At 44.9% G+C, this 20,216-nt stretch overlaps 1 pseudogene; it reads left to right on the forward strand.

The window, feature by feature from the left end:
• The first annotated feature begins 15,628 nt into the window (after positions 1 to 15,628).
• Positions 15,629 to 16,260, forward strand: LOC143804047 (gem-associated protein 2 pseudogene; annotated as a pseudogene).
• The last annotated feature ends 3,956 nt before the right edge of the window (positions 16,261 to 20,216 follow it).

Raw genomic sequence — 20,216 nt, forward strand, 5'->3', positions numbered from 1 at the left:
AGCTCCCTGCTTGGGATTGATTAGAGGAACAGGAGGATGTAGATCCGTTGTCCAAAAGACTGGATGGCAATTCTGACCACCCAGTGTGTGATGGTGAGGAAACAGCCACCTCTGCAGGGGAGGGAGGAGGCAAAACAAGTCTGCTTAAAGGTCTTGACTGGCTCTGGCTGCTCCTGCTCCGGCTTGACCCCCGCCGAGATCTTGGTGTCTGTGTTGCAGCAGCCAGAGCTGCAGCAGCTGTTCGGCTTGTCTTCCTCCTTTTTGGTTCTCCCTCTTCCCCAGCAGGACGGGTTCGGGAGGTTGAGGTCCAAGCAGGAGCAGGACTCGGTGGCTCTGTGTGATGGTGTCGGCGGCAGCATCCCTCTGCACCCGGACGTCGGTAGAGTTGCTCTGCAGCAGGAGTCGGAGTCATGCTAGCCAGTGATGGTACTACGGGCATTGTAGTTGCTGACTGCATGATCCGAGCCTGCTGCAGAGCACTCACGTAGGCATTGTTGCAGGCCTGCATCACCGAAATCTGGAGTTCCAGCATAAGATGTTCCACCATGCCCTTCGCAAAGGCACAAAAAAAATGTTTTGCTGGCCTCATGAGCTCAGATTCCATTGTTTCAAGGCGCCGGTCGATAGTGGCCAGAGCAGTGTCCATTCTATCTCCCAGCGCCTTGAAACAATTTTGGAAGACCATGCCCAAATGAAAATATTCGGGCGTTAGCGGCCTGTCCGAGGCCCGCTGACGGTGGCGGGAATATCCAAACGAAGGAGCGACAGAGGCCTCGGCCAGGGGAACATCTGATGGACTGGCTGCCGGTTCTCCAGAAAGTGGTGCAAGCCTGCTCTCCCTTTGGGATGGATGTGATGGGTCAGATGGCGATTCATGAAGGACCGCTCCAGATGGCCGAACAGGCTCGAGGGTGCTGCTGTGTTTTCTGTGAAAAGATAAGGAAAACATTAGTATTCCAAAAATAACATATGACATACGCCAAGTCCTGTAATATAATAAAGTTAACATGACATCACACAACACTATAAAATGATGTAAAATATAAATGTACGGTAACTTCCGTCTGTCAGTCTGTCACGGTTCATTCGCTGATTGTTCTTGCCAGCTGCCTGTCATGGCTGACGCGACCAATCAGCGACGGGCCCACTGCAGACGAAAATGAGCGCTCCTTCGTGCACTCAATGCCTGTCGCCCACTTACTCCCCTCTGTCGACCGGCGTTATCGCAAAAAGTTTTTTGACAATACTAAACAGTTGCTGACACCACTGTTTTTTGACGCTGCCTAGGTCACATCAATATTAAACAATTTAAAGTTACCAATTAGATTTTAACAAATAACCTGATATGCTTGCCCTCTGGCGTTTGAGACGACCACCAGCTTTTACGCTGATCGCAGGACCTGCCATGACTTCATGGTCATGTGACCAAGACGTCATCACAGTTCCTGCGATCAGACCTACCCTGGCTCGGAACGGAACCTGTCGTGGACTACAAGGACTGACGCGGACTGAAGCGTTTATTTTTTTTTATTTTTTTTTTAAACTGTCACAATCCTGGTTGGGCAATATACCATGCCACTAGGGAAAATGTAATGTGGCTGGCCAATATACTAGGTGTACTAAGTGAATGGCCAATATACTACGTGGATGGGAAATAGTTTATTGTCCAGCCACATAGCATAAGTGGCTTGGCAATATACTATGTGGATGGGCAATGTAAAATACGTGGCTGGGCAATGTGCTATGTGGACATGCATATTGTGCAGTACCCTATGCGTTGCAGTAGGTACACCATGAATACTTACTCTCGGCGGCAAAGGACCTGTCTCAGGAACTGCAACGCCCTTGTATATTTGTATGTTGATGATGACCTGGCCGCAGCAGCACCACTTCGAACCTGTTCTTCCTTCCGCAGGCCCCGATTGAAACGGTCCTTCATGGATCGCCATGTGGTCCTCAACTTTTTGACTGTGAATGCAAACAACAAAAAAGGTTAGATTTTGTTTATTTACAAATGATAACACAACCGTGTGCGATGCAACAAAGTTGAAGGAGTTTATCACATCACACACGGTTGTGTTATCCTGGACTGATGGGTCTGAGCGGAGTTTCAGAAATACTTACCAAAGTTTGTTTTTTCCGCAGCGGAAGTGCTGTCAAAGCCATCCCACAGCGAGTTTGCCAACTCAACCCACATGCGCCTTAACACGACCTGGTCCGCATGCCGGGGGTCACGGCTGTCCCACAACGGGCCACACTCCTGTATGCTCGCAATAAGGAGATCGACATTTAGACTCTCCTCGTGGTCCCGTTGTGAAACCTAGAATATAAAAACAGTAGTGTTATAAATTTTTGGAAAAATTGCCAACAACCACCAACCCCCCCCCCCCCGACCGAAAAAAACAAAGCGAAAAAAACCCCAAAAATCCTTTTGTTTTGAAAAATACTTACTCGCTGTCTTGCTGCCACAGCTTGGCCCCGAGGTCCCTGCTCCTGCTGGGTACCTTCCTCCCCACTACTTGCAGAGGCCTGTTAAAATTGTTGACAAAAAAAAAGTGCCAAGTCTACAAATGACAGCGAATAGTAAGCAACTGTACATAATACTCACTGAACTCCCCTGCGCCGTGTGGCTCGATGAGTCTGTCGCCATTGTAACACAATACAATTCTGCAAGGAAAAATTGAAAAAAATATTACATTAAAAGCACAAAACAAAGCCACATACAAGAAAATGGCAAAATAAACATAACATTACTATCACAACGGACTGTTCACTCATAGGACAATGCCAACTCAACAAGCCCTGATCAAACCACACCGCCATACATTACAGTGGCATAGCCATACTGACGTACAGACCAAACATTGCACAAATTGAATTCAAAATGAAGAAAATAAAACACAAGAAAAATGCAATGAGAAATTATATACTTACAGCATTGGAAAGCAGATCACTAGTGTTCTCTCTAGGCTTGTGTCCTGATGCCAATTGAAAGACAATGCAAATCTCTGTTTACATATATAGGGTCTTTTGTCAGTGTCTAGACACCATCTAGACACTTTTCTTGTTTTTTAATTAAAGGACGCATGCGTCGTGCAACGCGCCACGAAGCAAGTACTTGCGTCTTCTGCATTTCCAATAGACTTCAATGGGTGTTTTGGTGCACAGACGACTCAAGCGCGACGCAGTTTTTCGGCGTCAGTTTTCAAAAAATGCATGCAACATGTAGCATCTGCCGCGCCCTGCCAGGTGCGCCAAAACGACGCATGCGTCGCAAAACGCATGACAACGCATGTCCATGCGCCCCCAATGTTAAATATAGGGGCGCATGACGCATGCGTCGTTATGCGTCGCCGACGCTGCGCCCAAAGGCACAAATGTGAACGTAGCCTAACCTGTAACATTATACTTTTCAAGAAAGGCATCCAGTCCCCTCTTAAATTTAAGTAGTGAATCACTCATTACATCATATGGCAGAGAGTTCCACAGTCTCACTGCTCTTACAGTAAAGAATCCACGTCTGTGATTATAATTAAACCTTCTTTCCTCCAGACGTAGAGGATGCCCCCTTGTCTGTCTCGGGTCTACAAATAAAAAGATCATCAGAAAGGTCTTTGTACTGTCCCCTCATATATTTATACATTGGAAAAATGAAGACTAAGGGGTGATCTTATTACAAACTAAATAGCCATAAGTGTAATAACCTTTCTTGGTTTTGCAGACCCCCCCCCCCCCCAGTCCTCTAATAACCTTGGTCGCTCTTCTCTGCACCCGCTCCAGTTCAGCTACTTTTTTCTTAGAATACCATGTACAGTTCTGGTCTCCGGTGTATAAGTGCGGTCGAACTAGTGACTTGTATAGAGGTAAAATTAAATGTGAGTTTGTCGTCCACCCATACACCCAGGTCTCTTTTATTGACAGTTTTGCCCAGTGTTTTACAATTAAGCACAGAGTTATACATATTATTTATTCTGCTCAATTGCATGAATTAAATTAATCTCTATTAAAGCTCATTTGCCATTTATCAGCCCAAGCTTCTAGATTACATAAATTCTCCTGTGATATAAAATTGTCCTCCTCTGTATTGTTGACGCTGCAGAATTTAGTGTCCTCTGCAAATAATACAATTCTACTCTCTGCCCTTACAACATCATTAATAAATGTTAGAGAAGAGGGCTCAACATGACCCCTGGGGTACCCCAGTGCTAACCGTGACCCAGTCCGAGTGTGCTCCATTAATAACCACCCTTTGTTTCCTATCCCTGAGCCAGCTCTCAACCCACTTACACATATTTTCCCCTAAACCCATTATTCTCATTTTATGTATCAACCTTTTGTGTGGCACCGTATCAAAAACTGCGTTCCCTTGGTCCAATCCGGAAATGACCTCTTCATAGAAATTGATCAGATTAGTCTGACCGGAACGGTCCCTTGTAAACCTATGTTGATATTGAGTCATGAGGTTATTCCTCTTCAGGTACTCCAGCATAGAATCTTAGAAAACCCTCCAGGATTTTACCCACAGTAGAGGTTAAGCTTAATGGCCTATAATTTTCAAGTTCAGTTTTTGTCCCCTTTTTTTTTTTTTTTTTGAATATTGGCACCGCATTTGGTATATGCCAGTCCTGTGGCACAGACCCTGCTATTATGGAACCTTTAAGGGTCAACACTAACATTTTTGTACTGTGCCAGGTACTATTCAGGATGCTAATAAATGTCTCCCATTTTTTGTGTACTTTAATGTCTCAGGATATCGTACAGTTTAATGCACGAAGATCATCTCTCCATGGTTTGAAATTTGCCTTCGTGAAGTTGTTTCCTTGTAACCCCTCTACTACACATCTTATTACAGGATATATGAAAACTTTTTTTATTTTGTGATTACTATTACCCAAGTGACCACCCCATCCCTTATATATGCTATGCGGTCTGGCCTGTTGGTTAATATTAGGTCTAGCAGTGCCCATTTTGTTGGGTCCTGAACCAGTTGTGAAAGGTAACTCAGAGTTGTCAAAAACCTATTGCCCTTGCTAGAACTGCAGGTTTCTGTTCCCCAATGTATTTCACGGTAGTTGAAGTCCCTCAAAATAATGACTTCTTGAGTCGCTGCTTCATATATTTGCTTAACAAGGATTTTCTCCATTGCTTCCATTATTTCTGGAGACTTATAACAAACACCTATGAATAGTTTTTTTCCCCTCTGCTTATCTCCACCCACAGCGACTCTACATTTTCATTAGCTTCACATATATCACACAGGATGGGTTTTAAGGATAATTTTACATAAACGCACCCCCTCATTTATTTGTACAGTCATTTCTTAACAGAATATTGCCCTGTAAGATAACAGCCCAGTCATGGCTCTCATCCAGCCGTATCTCAGATATGCCCACCATGTCATAATTGTGTTCCAACAAAATTATTTCTAATTCCTCTATTTTGTTGGCGAGGCTCTTGGCATTAGAAATGTGCACTTTATGTATCCCTTTATATTTTAAAATAAGAATAGAGGTAAACTGTTTTAACCCCACCCCCTTGCCACCCCCAATTTTTTTGTGCTCAGGTCACTCTGTACTATCTTCCCCTACTATAAAATGAAAACCCTCTTCCAATCCCTAGTTTAAACATGCCTCCAACCTTCTAGTCATTTTCTCCCTAGTACAGCTGCTCCCGCCCCATTGAGGTGCAGCCCATCCCTGTAGCCAACTGAGAAATTGGCCCAGTTCTCAGGAACCAAAACCCCTCCATCCTACACCAATTCCTGAGCCACTTATTTATCTCCCTAATCCCCTATTGCCTCTCTGGCGTGGCACAGCCAGTCTTTCAGAAAATACTACCTTGGATGTCCTTGCTTTAAACCTGTGGCCTAATTTCCTGAAATCATCTTTAAGGACCTTCCACCTACCTCTAACTTTGTCATTTGTGCCAATGTGCACCATGACCGCTGGGTCCTCACCAGCCCCTCCCAGTAATCTGTCCACACGATCAGCGATGTGTCGGACTCGAGCGCCAGGTAGGCAGCACACTGTTGGATGATCCCTGTCTTTGTGACAGATTGTCCTATCTGTTCCCCTAATAATGGAGTCCCCCACTACAAGCATCTGTCTGGCCTTCCCTACTCTATTCCCCCCTCTTACTGGAGCAGACACGCCTCCGGCTGTGAGGACATGCCTTGCTGCAGCAGTGCTACCCCTGTACTTAAACCCCCTCAGCTGACAACTTGGCAAACTTAGTGGGGTGAGCCAGGTCAGGACTAGCCTCCCTGGCACTCTTCCCACTACTTTGCCTTCTGTCACCCAGCTAACTGCCTCATTGTCCTGCAGTTCCTTACTACCATCCTCAACCCACATCTATCCCATTGAGTGTCTGCTCAGTGAGCAGCAGACTCCTTTCTATATTGTCTATGGATCAGTGTTGCCAGCTGCTCATTTAGATCCAGTACTTGGGCTTCCAAATGCACAACGTGCTCACATCTCGAACGGCTGTTGAAGGATTGCATACATGTGGCAAGATGTCAACTGGATGGCACTGTCAATAATGGAGCTAATTTTCTAATGGGGATTGCACCAGACAAATTAATTAAAAAGAAATATAAAGTATTAATAAAAATACAAACAGCAATTCAGTAATACCTCCCTTGCTAACTCCCTGAATCTTAAGTCACTGAATCACACACTACCGTTCACACTTGTTCTCCAGTCACACTTGGCTCATTCACACTTGCTAAGGAAGAAGCGGTTTTCTCTGGAAATAAAAAAATTAAAATTGCATTGATAAATTAACAAGGCACATTTTCTTCCGAGAAGCAAGGTACATTTTTTTTTCATATTAATGCTTTTAACCTTACTACTTCAAGATACTCTCCCTGGAGATTCCTTTTGCGGAGCTTCTTTTGAAATGCTCCCAGCTGGCTGAGGTACATTCCTGCTGCTTCATATGTCTTCTGGTCTTTACTAAATGAATGCAGCATCACTACATCATAATCTATGAACCGCTTGAGGCTTCATATAATTAGACACGTCTGAGTGTTTCCAAGTTGTCAATAGTTTGTCAAAATAGTCAATGGTCTTGTTATATATAAGCTTCAGTGAAGGCTTCTTTGTCCATGAATTACAAAGTGAGAAATGTTCTCTACCTCCTATTTGTATCTCACGACTCGCAAGTTTTTTTTTTTTTATATATATATATCTTAGGGTACGTGTCCACGTTCAGGATGGCCGGCGGTTTGGATGGAGTGGCAAACCTGCTCCGCCCTAAGCTCCGCCCCCTTCTGTGATGCGATGATGCCGGATGTGTTCATTGCACGCATCCGGCATCATCGCACCTCACACATAGGGCCCTGTGTTTTACCTTGCGGCGGCGCAGTGTCACCGCAAGGTAAACGGATATGCTGCGATCTTTAAAGATGCGCCGCATGTCCGGAATCGCAGGGCCGCCGAGTGCGTGTTACCACGCATAGTGGAGACGGGATTTGATAAAATCCCCTCCGCTATGCTGTAACATCTGGACGCTGCGTGTTTGGCGCTGCTGCTCTGCGCAGCGCCAAGCACGCAGCGTTTCCTGAACGTGGAAACATACCCTTACAAAACCATCAATTGGTTCCAAATTCAGAGAATGCATCATGTAAATCCCAGCCTCGGCCATTTTAAGTCATAGTGGATTGCTCCAGACAACATTGGGCTCATTTGCTATGTTTCCATCAGTAATTTTTATCCTTGATCTTCCTCATGTGGCTCGGTCATGTCTTCTTTGGTTTCGATCCTTCCTTTGTCTGTTATATTAATCTCCCTTGGCGATTGCTTCCTCCTGTCCCTTGGTTGTCTCAGCTGTTAGGAGTCCTTCTGTTCTCCTGTTGGTATCCTTCTCAAAATGGCCATTCTTCTGGTGAATTCTAGTGTAAAATGGCTGATAAATGATTTTAAAACCACATCCATTAAGAAATGCAATGACTTTTCCCAGCCACCCAACATTACACACTAGCTCCTCAACCTCATGGTACTCAATGGCAAGGCCCTTTGCTGCCACAGCAACCAGATTTTTCTTTGCATGTGCAAGAAGGGCCTTGACCTTCTCCTCATTGCTGATTGTTACATTTTCTTAGGTGGGTGCCAAGGTTGACATATCTTGTAACAGATAAAGCAGGTCATGGAGGTTCCGTTGTGCACTTTGGATTCCATGCTTAAACCGAAGAAATGGAACAAAAGCTGAGACAAAAGGAAAAGGTTAAGATGGCTTTCAAAAAAAGCTGTTGGTTTAATGGTAAAAGCTGTATGTAAAATCAAAAAGCAGATTGGGCAAAGTAGTCTATTGAGATCCGTCCTGTAGGGAGAACATGGCTTCACTGGATTTCCAGGAGTTGTCAAAGCAATTAAACTCTGATCTTGCCTTTTTATATACAGAAAACTGAGAAAATGACCAATAGGATCAGTCTCTGCAATCCTAGCAAATGAGAACATTTGAAAAACATTCATTGTCTAGGTGTGAAAACAAGATATTAGCCATGACCCCTAAGAGCTAAAGAGAACCGTATGCAAAAACTACTCCTGAACATTGATGGCAATGTTAAAAATAAATTTGATAGTTGCAGGAATAGAGCAGCACAACCAATAAATCATGACTCATAATAGAGGACATAAGGACATAACCTTTTGTGCTCCTCAGTAAAGAAAAATCAAGTTTTTTTTATTTCGTCCTACAAGCTAATAAAGGTTGTGTGATGAGTGAATATTTCAATGTTTGTTACTATATTGCAAAAATTGGCGATCGCAATCTGAACCAAAGTAGCATAGTTATTAATGTTGAAGGAAGACTAAGTCCATCTAGTTCGACCCATAGCCTAACCTAACATATCCGAATGTAATTTGAGTCAATGGAAGGCAAAAATAAACGCATACACAACACCTCTAAAAGCTGCCAAAACACCTAAAAATAGCAGCAGATACGAGGAAAGTGGCTTCAATTGAACCGTACAAATTTAATTTCGTAGACTACGTTTTAAAAAAAAAAAAAAAATCTAAGGATAGTAACACTAGCTGACTCGATGTGGAGGCCTGCTGGTCTCAGAGGTCTGCTGCTATAGGGGACATGTATGAAGACCCAACCAGGAGTCAATACATTTCCAAAAATTAGTGGCACACCAACAAAGTTGCATCAATTGCAATAGAGTAGGACTTGTATAATGGGGACCAACAATTCTTCCACTACAGGCAACTCAGCAGATGAAGACCCAACAAGGAATATTCACCAATTAGTGTTAATATATCCAGCAACAGCAGACACACAAGCCTCACTAAAGATATTCCAAACTGTAGTTAGTGTGCTGTATTGACATCGCATAATTGCATCGTCTCGTCTTTACAGTCTGCGATTGGTGTGCAAAAGTCCTTGGAGAACTATGGCTTGTTCATCTTAATGAAAGCTAGGCAGTCTACACTTTCAGGAGACAGTCTGCTGCACTTGCTGCTGGGCATAAAACCTCCAAGGTGAGCTCAGGCTACTAATCATTTTTTTGATGATCAAAATCTTAAAGGGTCCAAACCCTCCCTGATGGTATTGATATTCCATTCTAGATACTTGTGCACTATCCTTTCCATTTGATCACCATTTGTCAGGCGTGGACTGTTGTGCTGGTGCATGAGGTGGTCTAAAAAGTGTCAAAGGACACCCAGAAATTGCTTCTGTCACTTAAACTTCTGCTACTGCTGCTAATGTTTTAGCATTAACAAATTGATGTGCTGGAGGTTGGAAGTCTAAAGCTGCGATGTATATGCTGTCTAGGGGAAAACCTCTCAAGGATGTGTGTTTAGATACTCCAGCATTTGCAGGTATATTTCCAGTGTGCAAAGTATCTGTTAGATCCACACTATAAGAGTAAATAGTGCCAGAGTGGCAACTGCAGTAGTCTGAATCCTGACTACATGGGGTTCATGTTGCAGACAATGCAGTAGGAAGGCACTCGTATATGATGGGCTCTACCATGAGGTCCAAGCCCATGCAGTATTGGTGGCTGGGTAACAATGAGGCTCGTTTCCTCCATGCCCTCCTGACAATCACAAACAGGAGATGATTACCCTTTTATCTCACAGTTGCTCACCCATCACCTCTTCCTCATTTGTTTCTCGACTCTTGCACCTTCACTAAAGGTACCGTCACATTAAGCGACGCTGCAGCGATAGCGACAGCGATGCCGATCGCTGCAGCGTCGCTGTTTGGTCGCTGGAGAGCTGTCACACAGACCGCTCTCCAGCGACCAACGATGCCGAGGTCCCCGGGTAACCAGGGTAAACATCGGGTTGCTAAGCGCAGGGCCGCGCTTAGTAACCCGATGTTTACCCTGGTTACCAGCGTAAAAGTTAAAAAAACAAACAGCACATACTCACCAGCGCGTCCCCCAGCCTCTGCTTCCTGACACTGACTGAGCTCCGGCCCTAACAGCACAGCGGTGACGTCACCGCTGTGCTTTCACTTTCAGTTTAGGGCCGGCGCTCAGTCAGTGTCAGGAAGCAGAGGCTGGGGGACGCGCTGGTGAGTATGTGCTGTTTGTTTTTTTAACTTTTACGCTGGTAACCAGGGTAAACATCGGGTTACTAAGCGCGGCCCTGCGCTTAGTAACCCGATGTTTACCCTGGTTACCAGTGTAAAATATCGCTGGTATGGTTGCTTTTGCTGTCAAACACGGCGATACACGGCGACCTAGCGACCAAATAATGTGCAGACCTTCTAGCAGCGACCAGCAATTTCACAGCGGGATTCTGATCGCTGCTGCGTGTCAAATACAGCGATATCGCTTCCCTAGGACGCTGCAACGTCACAGATCGCTGGCGACGTTGCTTAGTGTGACGGTACCTTAACAGTTTGTCTGGCTTCACTAACAGTTTGTCTGGTTATCACTTTCGATCACAGTAATTCACCTTCCATTGTCACCCACCTGTGGCGACAGTCTGGAACTTTGAAACAATGTTATCCCTTCCGCATCCTCCTCTGATTCCTCTTCCTGAGATCACCACCTCCTCCCGCAAGCTATTCAACAGTGCTAACCATCTTAGTAGCCATTTTGAAACAGGTGAGGTCCTTAATTTGTGCCCACTCTGTAAAGGTGATATGGCCATATCTGTACTGCGCTGGCCCAAGCTATACAACATGACATACTGCACCAGGGCCTGCTAGGCCAGGCTCATACTAGCTCTTATGTACACAGCATAGGGCTGCATACTTGAATTCAGATCTGCATCCATCCTGTGTACCGATCTTTAACATTGTGTATGCACGCACGGACATGCATTGTATACGGATGAACCCCCATGTGGCGTTTTGACGTGTCCACCAAAAAACTCAGAAAACTCCCACACTGGGGAACACCTAATTCATTGACCAAGAAATTCTGCACTGTCCGTGCTCAGCGCCTCCATGGTGCTGCTGGCGCCTCTGCATATCAGCTTCCCAGGTTGGGTCAGTGACTTCGTCATCCACCACTGCACCCTCCTGACTTCATGACGTGAGACAGTTGCAGCCAAGTCTTGTTGTCTTCCTCCTCCTTAGCTTAAATTTGCCATTTTCCTGCCATCATGTTCTTGTGGCTGTGGCTGCTCTAAGGTTTCCTCATCTGACCATGACTTTCACCCATGAGTCCTCTGGATCATCCAACTTGTAACACACATTTCTAAGGGGCCTAGACATGTGCTCAAGTGAACAGGGTGACCTTGCATGCCCTGCAGGACTTAAACATTAATCCATTAAGGTACCTTCACACAACGATATCGTTAAGGATATCGTTGCAACGTCACGCTTTTTTGATGTAGCAACGATCCCGCTAAAGATCTCGTTAGTGTGACAGCGACCAATGATCAGGCCCCTGCTGAGAGATCGTTGGTCGTAGGGAATGATCAGGACCTTTATTTGGTCACTGATCACTTGCTGTCATCGCTGGATCTGTGTGTGACGCCGATCCAGCGATGTGTTCACTTAGTAACCCGATGTTTACTCTGGTTACAAGTGCAGGGCTGCGCTTAATAACCCAATATTTACCCTGGTTACCATTGTAAAAGTAAAAAAAAAAAAAACACTACATACTCACCTTACGATGTCTGTCACATCCCCCGCCGGCGGCTTCCCTGCACTGAATGTGTCAGCGCCGGCCGGCCTAAAGCAGAGCACAGCGGTGACGTCACGTGTTTTTTTTTTTTTTTTTTTTCTTTTTTTTCATTTACAATGGTAACCAGGGTAAATATCGGGTCGCAGGGCCGCACTTAGTAACCCGATGTTTACCCTGGTTACCCAGGTGCTGCAGGGGGACTTCGGCATCGTTGAAGACCGTTTCAACGATGCCGAAGTCGTTCCCCTGATGGTTGGTCGATGGAGAGAGCTGTCTGTGACGGCTCCCCAGCAACCACACAACGACTTACCAACGATCACGGCCAGGTTGTATCGCTGGTCGTGATCGTTGGTAAGTCGTTAAGTGTAACGGTACCTTTAAGGGGCAGTACAATGGTAGACTGGTCCCAATTCTCTTGAGGTCATTGACCATGTTCTCTTGTGTAGTTCTGGGCTGATCCCTGAAATTTTTCAGAATCCTTCTTGCCCCACGAGGTGAGATCCTGCATGGAGCCCCAGACTGAGGAAGATTGACAGTCATCTTATGTTTCTTCTTTTTTTGATTTGTCAACAGTTGTTGCTTTCTCACCAAGCTGCTGTCTATTGTCTCATAGATCTGCCCAAGGCTAGAATTGGCTACAACTTTTTCCCGGTCATCCTTTAGAGAGCTCTTGGGTCTTGCCATGGTGAGGTTGGAGGGTTATTAAACTCATAACCTGTACAAAAGACACCTGTCCACACAAACAAGTGCAATTAATATAGGTAATGAATGCAGAGTAGGAGGGCTTCTTAGGTTTTTCTTTAATGGGTGTGAGCCAGAAATGTTGCTGGCTAAAAGGTGATCATGCAATTTGTAGGATTTTTACATAAAGTATTTAATGTGCTCTTCTGGTTAATTTTAGATTCTCACATTTGAAGTGTACCTAAGAAAATTTAGACCCCTACATTCTTTGTAGGTGGCAAAATCGGTTGTCAAATACTGATTTTCCCCACTGAATACTACTGGGGGATACATTAAGGTGAGTTACTGGGTAGTGATCACACCATGGATGTCTGTTGTGGATTCCAGCACAGTAGACCCGCCAGATTTACATCGCCCAAAACTTTAGAATAGAATAGGTGGGATCTGGACAATGACAAATCGAGTTTTGTAGAGAAGCTGGAAAATAGACTAATGGCTGTTTTATTGACCTGTTGCACATGCTATGGATTGTCCACATCTTAACACTTGCTATCCCATGGGTTTAAATGCTCGCAAAGAAATTATGTTTCATTACTGAGAGTTTTACATTGTTCAGTCATATTATGTTTTTTATGTGCACATTATATATATTTTTTGTCTGTTTTTTTTTTATTGGTTTTCCAGTTTTTTGTGACACTTTTGCGTTTTTTATTGTATATAATCACTGTTGCATCAGGTGGTGGATTGATTCACTGTGATTTCTCACAGCTGCTATTTAAACCTCATTCTGGTGCATGGTGAGCAGCTTTGAAAAAGAACTTATTGTTCGAAACATGTAGCATGCTGCCATTTCTTCTCCTGTGAACCATGTTTTTGGATCTTGGATTTTATTCTTAATAAATTTTGATATTTTTGGAAGCTGGATTTTTTCTTCTATTTGTTCTATTACCTTACGTGAAGACTGCACGTTATCCGGGCTTCCCCACAACAAATGCCTAGTAGGTGAGCTGGTTTAGTCACATTTTTTTTTTTTCTTTTGTTATTCTCCATTATTAAACTGGCTTAATGTCACCTTAGGGCCCCTTCACACTGTGCAATCAAAGTCTGAACGAGCGTTCGATTTGTGACGTTTATCCGTCCTCGTTCCGAGGTTGCAAAGTGTGACATGGCGTTACGATTTGCGACGCAGCCCAGCATCGTACGATGTGAAAGAAAGAGCAGAACTTTCTTTCGTCGTAAATGTCTCGCTGTGGCGGTCGAAATCGTAGTATGTGACGGCGGTCATACGAGCTCGTAATGCGACTACGTGGGTTGGGCTTCCGCATACCTGTCTCCTGATTGGGCGTGACGTTTTAGCACGCCCATGCTGGTAATACGTCACGCTCGGAGTCGTAGGACTATGGCGGTGTGAAGGGTAGCGTACGATTGCGACGCGTGACGTTCACATCGCAACTACGTCAGAAAAAGCGTTAACATCGTAGAGTGTGACCGCTGGCTACGAGCTCGTACTGCGATGTCGAATATGACGCAAATGCGTCGTAATCGTAGCAGAATCGACCAGTGTGAAGGGGCCCTTACAATAGCAAGGTGACATTAACCCTTCATTACCCCATATCCCACCGCTACACGGGAGTGGGAAGAGAGTGGCCAAGTGCCAGAATAGGCGCGTCTTCCAGATGTGCCTTTTCTGGGGTGGCTGGGGGCAGATGTTTTTAGCCAGGGGGGCCAATAACCATGGACCCTCTAGGCTATTAATATCTGCCGTCAGTCACTGGCTTTACCACTCTGGCGGAGAAAATTGCGCGGGAGCCCACGCCAATTTTTTCCGCCATTTAACCCTTTAATTTAATAGCTATAGCGCCCAAATTTTGCACATGCAAATTTTGAATATGCAAAAAAGGGATATGAGATGGTTTACTGTATGTAATCCATGTCTCATATCATGTCAGGTTTGGGAAGGAGAGAGCAAAAACCGGCAATTGAATTACCGGCTTTTATGCTATCTCGCGACCATTTCTTGCTTTGAGAGCCACATTCTGCTTTGATGGCCACAAAACATGCTGTGCAAATAGATCTTGGTAGCCCCCATGTGACCTTTTAATGGTTCTAATTGCACCAAGTGCCCCTCTATTACTTTACAAGTTTTTGTGTCCAAGTGCCTCTAAATATTACTTTACGTTTTATGGGTCATTAATACTAATGGTGCCACCAATGTGTCCTGTTGACGCCATGGCTTTTTTTTCCCCCCAGAATTCATCAATATATTTTCAATGGTGCCATTTTGGGGTAAACAAACTTTTTGATCATTGTTTGTAAATGCAGGATGCAGATTTTTGGAATGATTAGGTGACAAAAGAACATTGTTATGTACAGCATGAAGAGTTCTTTCATCTATAGAGTATTGGAGGATTTAGGCTATTTTCACACATTTACTTCAGTGTCAGTTGACATAAGAAAGCAACCTGTTAGATTATGTCAACAATTGGCAGATACTGGATAAACCAAGCATGGCCTCCACCCAGATATCTTTTGTACCTGGGCTGATCTTTCCACTCACAATAGACTTGTGTTTAAGGAGAGATCTTCATTTCCATATGACTAGACGGTCATTTACCCCATTGTCTATGGAAGGAGGAGGAACCTCAATCTCATGGCCATGGTGTCCATATAAGACTGATGGGTCATTGCAGTCATTTGTGATGTGGATCTTTACTACAAGGTCTTTGCACTCAACTCCTAGAGAAGCGACTTCACAAATTGTGAGATTGCAGCTCGTTCTACGTCGGATCAAAATCTACTTGAGGAGACTAATAGCACTGTGCGTGACAGTGCCGGGGCCATTACTACCGGGCAGGCATGGACTCTGGGCTAGAGGAGCTGATGCCGCAGCTGCTGCTGGTGGGAGACTGCGAACCCATGGATGACTTCAACCCCGCTGCTCCTCCTCAGACACTCAGACACCACAGGAGTATTTAAGGCGAGTCCAAGTTGAGGCTGCACTATGTCCTGATGTAGTCATTGCTCAGATTGACCCTAAAAAGCTAAGAAAGAAGCAAATGATCAGTATAGCGCTGTCCGGATGTCAGCCTGCTCCTGAAGGATATTCACCGAGCCTCCGATGGCAGCAACAACAGGTATCCCAGTTCTCGGCTGTACAACAGAGCCTCAACAAGCACAGGAGCCATTGGAAATTCCCAACCCCTTGACAGCAATGTATTGCACAGAGGATGAGGAAAGATGGAAACGATTCTGTTTGGGTGAGCGGTTGTATTCCGACCTGGTGGCTGCTCTAAACTGTAAAAATTTAATCAATCCCTAGGTTTTCATTAAGGTTGAGTTCCCTCCTTTGCTGAGCATTGTCAGTCGCATGAGCCAGGCTACGGTCACAGGTGTGTTGGAGTACCTGGTGAATTGGTTTGAAGAAAGATTTTACTCCAGAACTGGGTCATTGGCTTTCTTCCTCCTTTTTTTTTATTTATTTTTTCTAACAGTGTGAAAGAAATGGTTAAACTGAATTTGAAAATATATTCTCTTATAAGCAAAGGGTCAGTATTATCATCAAAGTCTTCCTATGTCCAGTTTCCCATACATTCCATCTAGCTAAAGGTCAGTTATTCCCGTAAAACTGCCATAAGGATGGGAGTTGATATCCTCTCGAGGATGCATCTGTTCTTGACCTCTTCACCAGAATAACCTACATGGTTCTGCCAAATTCATTGTTAAACCACAAATATCCCAAATATGTACAAAACACCCCCGCATTCTTGTTTTTAGAAATCTACTTGTATCCCAGGACATGAGTGACAACCCGTCAAGTGATGAATGTGTTTTGCCAAGTATTATGTAACCTATACTCCTATAAAAGAAGGGCTCAATAAAGGAGGGATAGGATACTTTGGAAAGACAACCTGTAGTCTGTCTCTGATTTATTTCTCCCAATAATAGGTGCCTATCAACAGCTATACCTGAGGTTGGTTTCCATTTGAGAGAAAATCTCATCTTTAACAACTTGGAGGCCCCAGCGAGATTTCCATTCCATTCCCCTTTGACTACCATTCCAGACTAGTGTTGAGCATTCCGATACTGCAAGTATCGGGTATCGGCCGATACTTGCTGTATCGGAATTTCCGATACCGAGATCCGATATTTTTGTGATATCGGGTATCGCAACAACATTAATGTAATAATGTGTAAAAAAGAGAATTAAAATAAAAAATATCGCTATACTCACCTGTCCGACGCAGCCGGGACCTCAGCGAGGGAACCGGCAGCGTTGTTTGTTTAAATTTCGCGCTTTTACTTGGTTACGTGAAGTCCCGGCTTGTGATTGGTCAGGGCGGCCATGTTGCCGGGACGCGGACCAATCACAGCAAGCCGTGACGAAATTACGTCACGGCTTGCTGTGATTGGTCCGCGTCCCGGCAACATGGCCGCCATTAACCAATCACAAGCCGTGACGTCACGGGAGGCTGGACATGCGCGTATTTTGAAAAGCGCGCGTGTCCAGCCTCCAGTGACGTCCCGGCAACATGGCCGCCATTAACCAATCACAAGCCGGGACGTCACGGGAGGCTGGACATGCGCGTATTTTGAAAAGCGCGCGTGTCCAGCCTCCAGTGACGTCCCGGCAACATGGCCGCCATTAACCAATCACAAGCCGGGACGTCACGGGAGGCTGGACATGCGCGTATTTTGAAAAGCGCGCGTGTCCAGCCTCCCGTGACGTCACGGCTTGTGATTGGTTAATGGCGGCCATGTTGCCGGGACGCGGACCAATCACAGCAAGCCGTGACGTAATTTCGTCACGGCTTGCTGTGATTGGTCCGCGTCCCGGCAACATGGCGCCGTGACCAATCATAAGCCGGGACGTCACTGGAGGCTGGACACGCGCGCTTTTCAAAATACGCGCATGTCCAGCCTCCCGTGACGTCACGGCTTGTGATTGGTCAGGGCGGCCATGTTGCCGGGACGCGGACCAATCACAGCAAGCCGTGACGTAATTTCGTCACGGCTTGCTGTGATTGGTCCGCGTCCCGGCAACATGGCCGCCCTGACCAATCACAAGCCGGGACCTCACGTAACCAAGTAAAAGCGCGAATTTTAAACAAACAACGCTGCCGGTTCCCTCGCTGAGGTCCCGGCTGCGTCGGACAGGTGAGTATAGCAATATTTTTTATTTTAATTCTTTCTTTTACACATTAATATGGTTCCCAGGGCCTGAAGGAGAGTTTCCTCTCCTTCAGACCCTGGGAACCATCAGGAATACCGTCCGATACCTGAGTCCCATTGACTTGTATTGGTATCGGGTATCGGTATCGGATTGGATCCGATACTTTGCCGGTATCGGCCGATACTTTCCGATACCGATACTTTCAAGTATCGGATGGTATCGCTCAACACTATTCCAGACTGAATAAGGTTACCTGCCACCTGGTCCAGGAGAGAGGGGAAAAATAGAACCCTGGTAAGTGAGCAATTGCTCGCGCTGTTTTTCTGTCTCTCCGGACAAGGAGGCCGGGAGGTCAGTCTGCAGGGCTTTTCTTACCGGAATCCCCTCAGGTAGAAACATCTGTGTTCTGTGTTATTTGTTGTCATATTTGTACCTGTTTTTGTCATGATCGTCATCATAATCCGTTATCAGTCACTGCTGATTTTGCTTGTGTGTTTAAATGGTGGTACGTTTATCAAATTCATCTGCAAGCCCATCTGTTCCGTAAAAAGGTGCTGCTAATTTGTTGTAATTTGTCAAAACCAGTGCGTCCCGTCTGTATTGTGTATTGTTGTCCAGGCTGTACATTCCACAAAATACCATGCATCCGGACTGGCTCCGGTTTTTGCTGCTGCATCTTGTTATCACTAGGTGTGTTGATCTCTATTGATGTTGCAAACATGCGGTTCTGCTAAAGAATAGTTTTAGATATTAGAAGTAAGTTATATTATGCCTTGTTATACATGCTCCATTTATCTCACCTTCTGTGCTATTTTTGCTCTGTATTTGTCGATTGATCATATTATCATGGTTTATTGCTGTAATGTTGGCTGTTAGGATAAACAGTGTATTGAGTCTGCTTACATTTGTAATAACACCCAGAGCTTAAAAGGATAAGTGACTAGTGTCTATCTGGTTGTGATATTCATGAGTTGCAGGGACCTAGATTGATTAAAAGAAAATTTATATTGGTACTGCTCCTTATATACATGCTGTATGCCTTGTGTACACTGTTTGTGTTCTGTCACTATAGTTAAAAAGCGAGTAGGAGGTGAGGAAGATTGGTTTTTGAAAACAGTTCATTTGACACCTGTTTTTCCGCATCAGTATAGCCGAAGAAATAAGCTATATAGTGTTCTCTTGTCACGTGGTCCCACACCCTCAGGCAGTAAGTAAAAGTTTGACATACAATATAAATACTAGATGGTACATGCCTCAGTGGCAGGACATGGTCACCCATGAATACTATTTTACTTCATAACTAGATTCTGGAATTGATTTGGCATACTCAAAACCCAGTGGGGTCTCAGATGTTGATGTATGAAGAATATATAGCACTGTTTTTTTGGAATTTTGTTATTCATAGTGGTATACATCTATTTGTTTGAAAGAATCTACGCCAGCATCAGGAAAGAGCAGAGAGCTGCGGTACAGCTAATTGCCATGGAAACAGGAATCACTGGCTATTCTGATAGACCAGTGGATTCTGGTGATTACATAACAGGACTGAAGACAGGGGTCATTCCCTTTGACAGCTGTTATGGGTGCTAGGTTTACCAGGTCAGGACAAGATATGGATCCAAGATTTAAAATGAAGGACCTGGTGTGTCTAGAGTATGGCAAAAAGGCTGTTAGGAATGCAGCAAGGATTTTAAAAAGGGCAGGAATGCCAAATAATGGATGTTTGGATGCTAAAAGATGGAAACGGTTCAGCAGAGAGCATGCTGCGTGGATTGAGAAGCATGGGTATGAGGAGCAATTGGCTGCATGGATCAGAACTTCTGAACGTCATGATCCGTATTATAATACTGAAAAGAGTGACGGGGATGAAAGTGATGAAGCCCACATAAGAGGTAGAATGTATGTAAATAGATCCTCAGTTCCCCTGCAGGCACGAGGGTCCCCTCCCTTGCACAGTTCGTCAGAACTAGGAAGGGTAGCCCCTCCCTCACACGGTCAGCTGGAGCAGACAGAGCCCTCAGCCCCTACAGCAGGAGGAGATCAGATTTCCCCCTGCTCTAGCAGTCCAGCAAAAAGTGTGACTGTGTGTAAGAAAGATGCTTTCTGGCTCTTCTGAATCCCCAGATTCTACTTCAGGAGCTAGTACAATACCTTATTTGCCCAAGAGTTTTATTTCCTCCCCATCATTTCCATCTCCCATGGGGATAGCAAGAACAGGACCTTGCAACATGCAGACACCAGTGATCTGCCAGCAGCCAACGGCCCCATGGATGT

Source organism: Ranitomeya variabilis, chromosome 2 (genome assembly GCF_051348905.1).
Source record: "Ranitomeya variabilis isolate aRanVar5 chromosome 2, aRanVar5.hap1, whole genome shotgun sequence".
NCBI classification, from domain to species: domain Eukaryota; kingdom Metazoa; phylum Chordata; class Amphibia; order Anura; family Dendrobatidae; genus Ranitomeya; species Ranitomeya variabilis.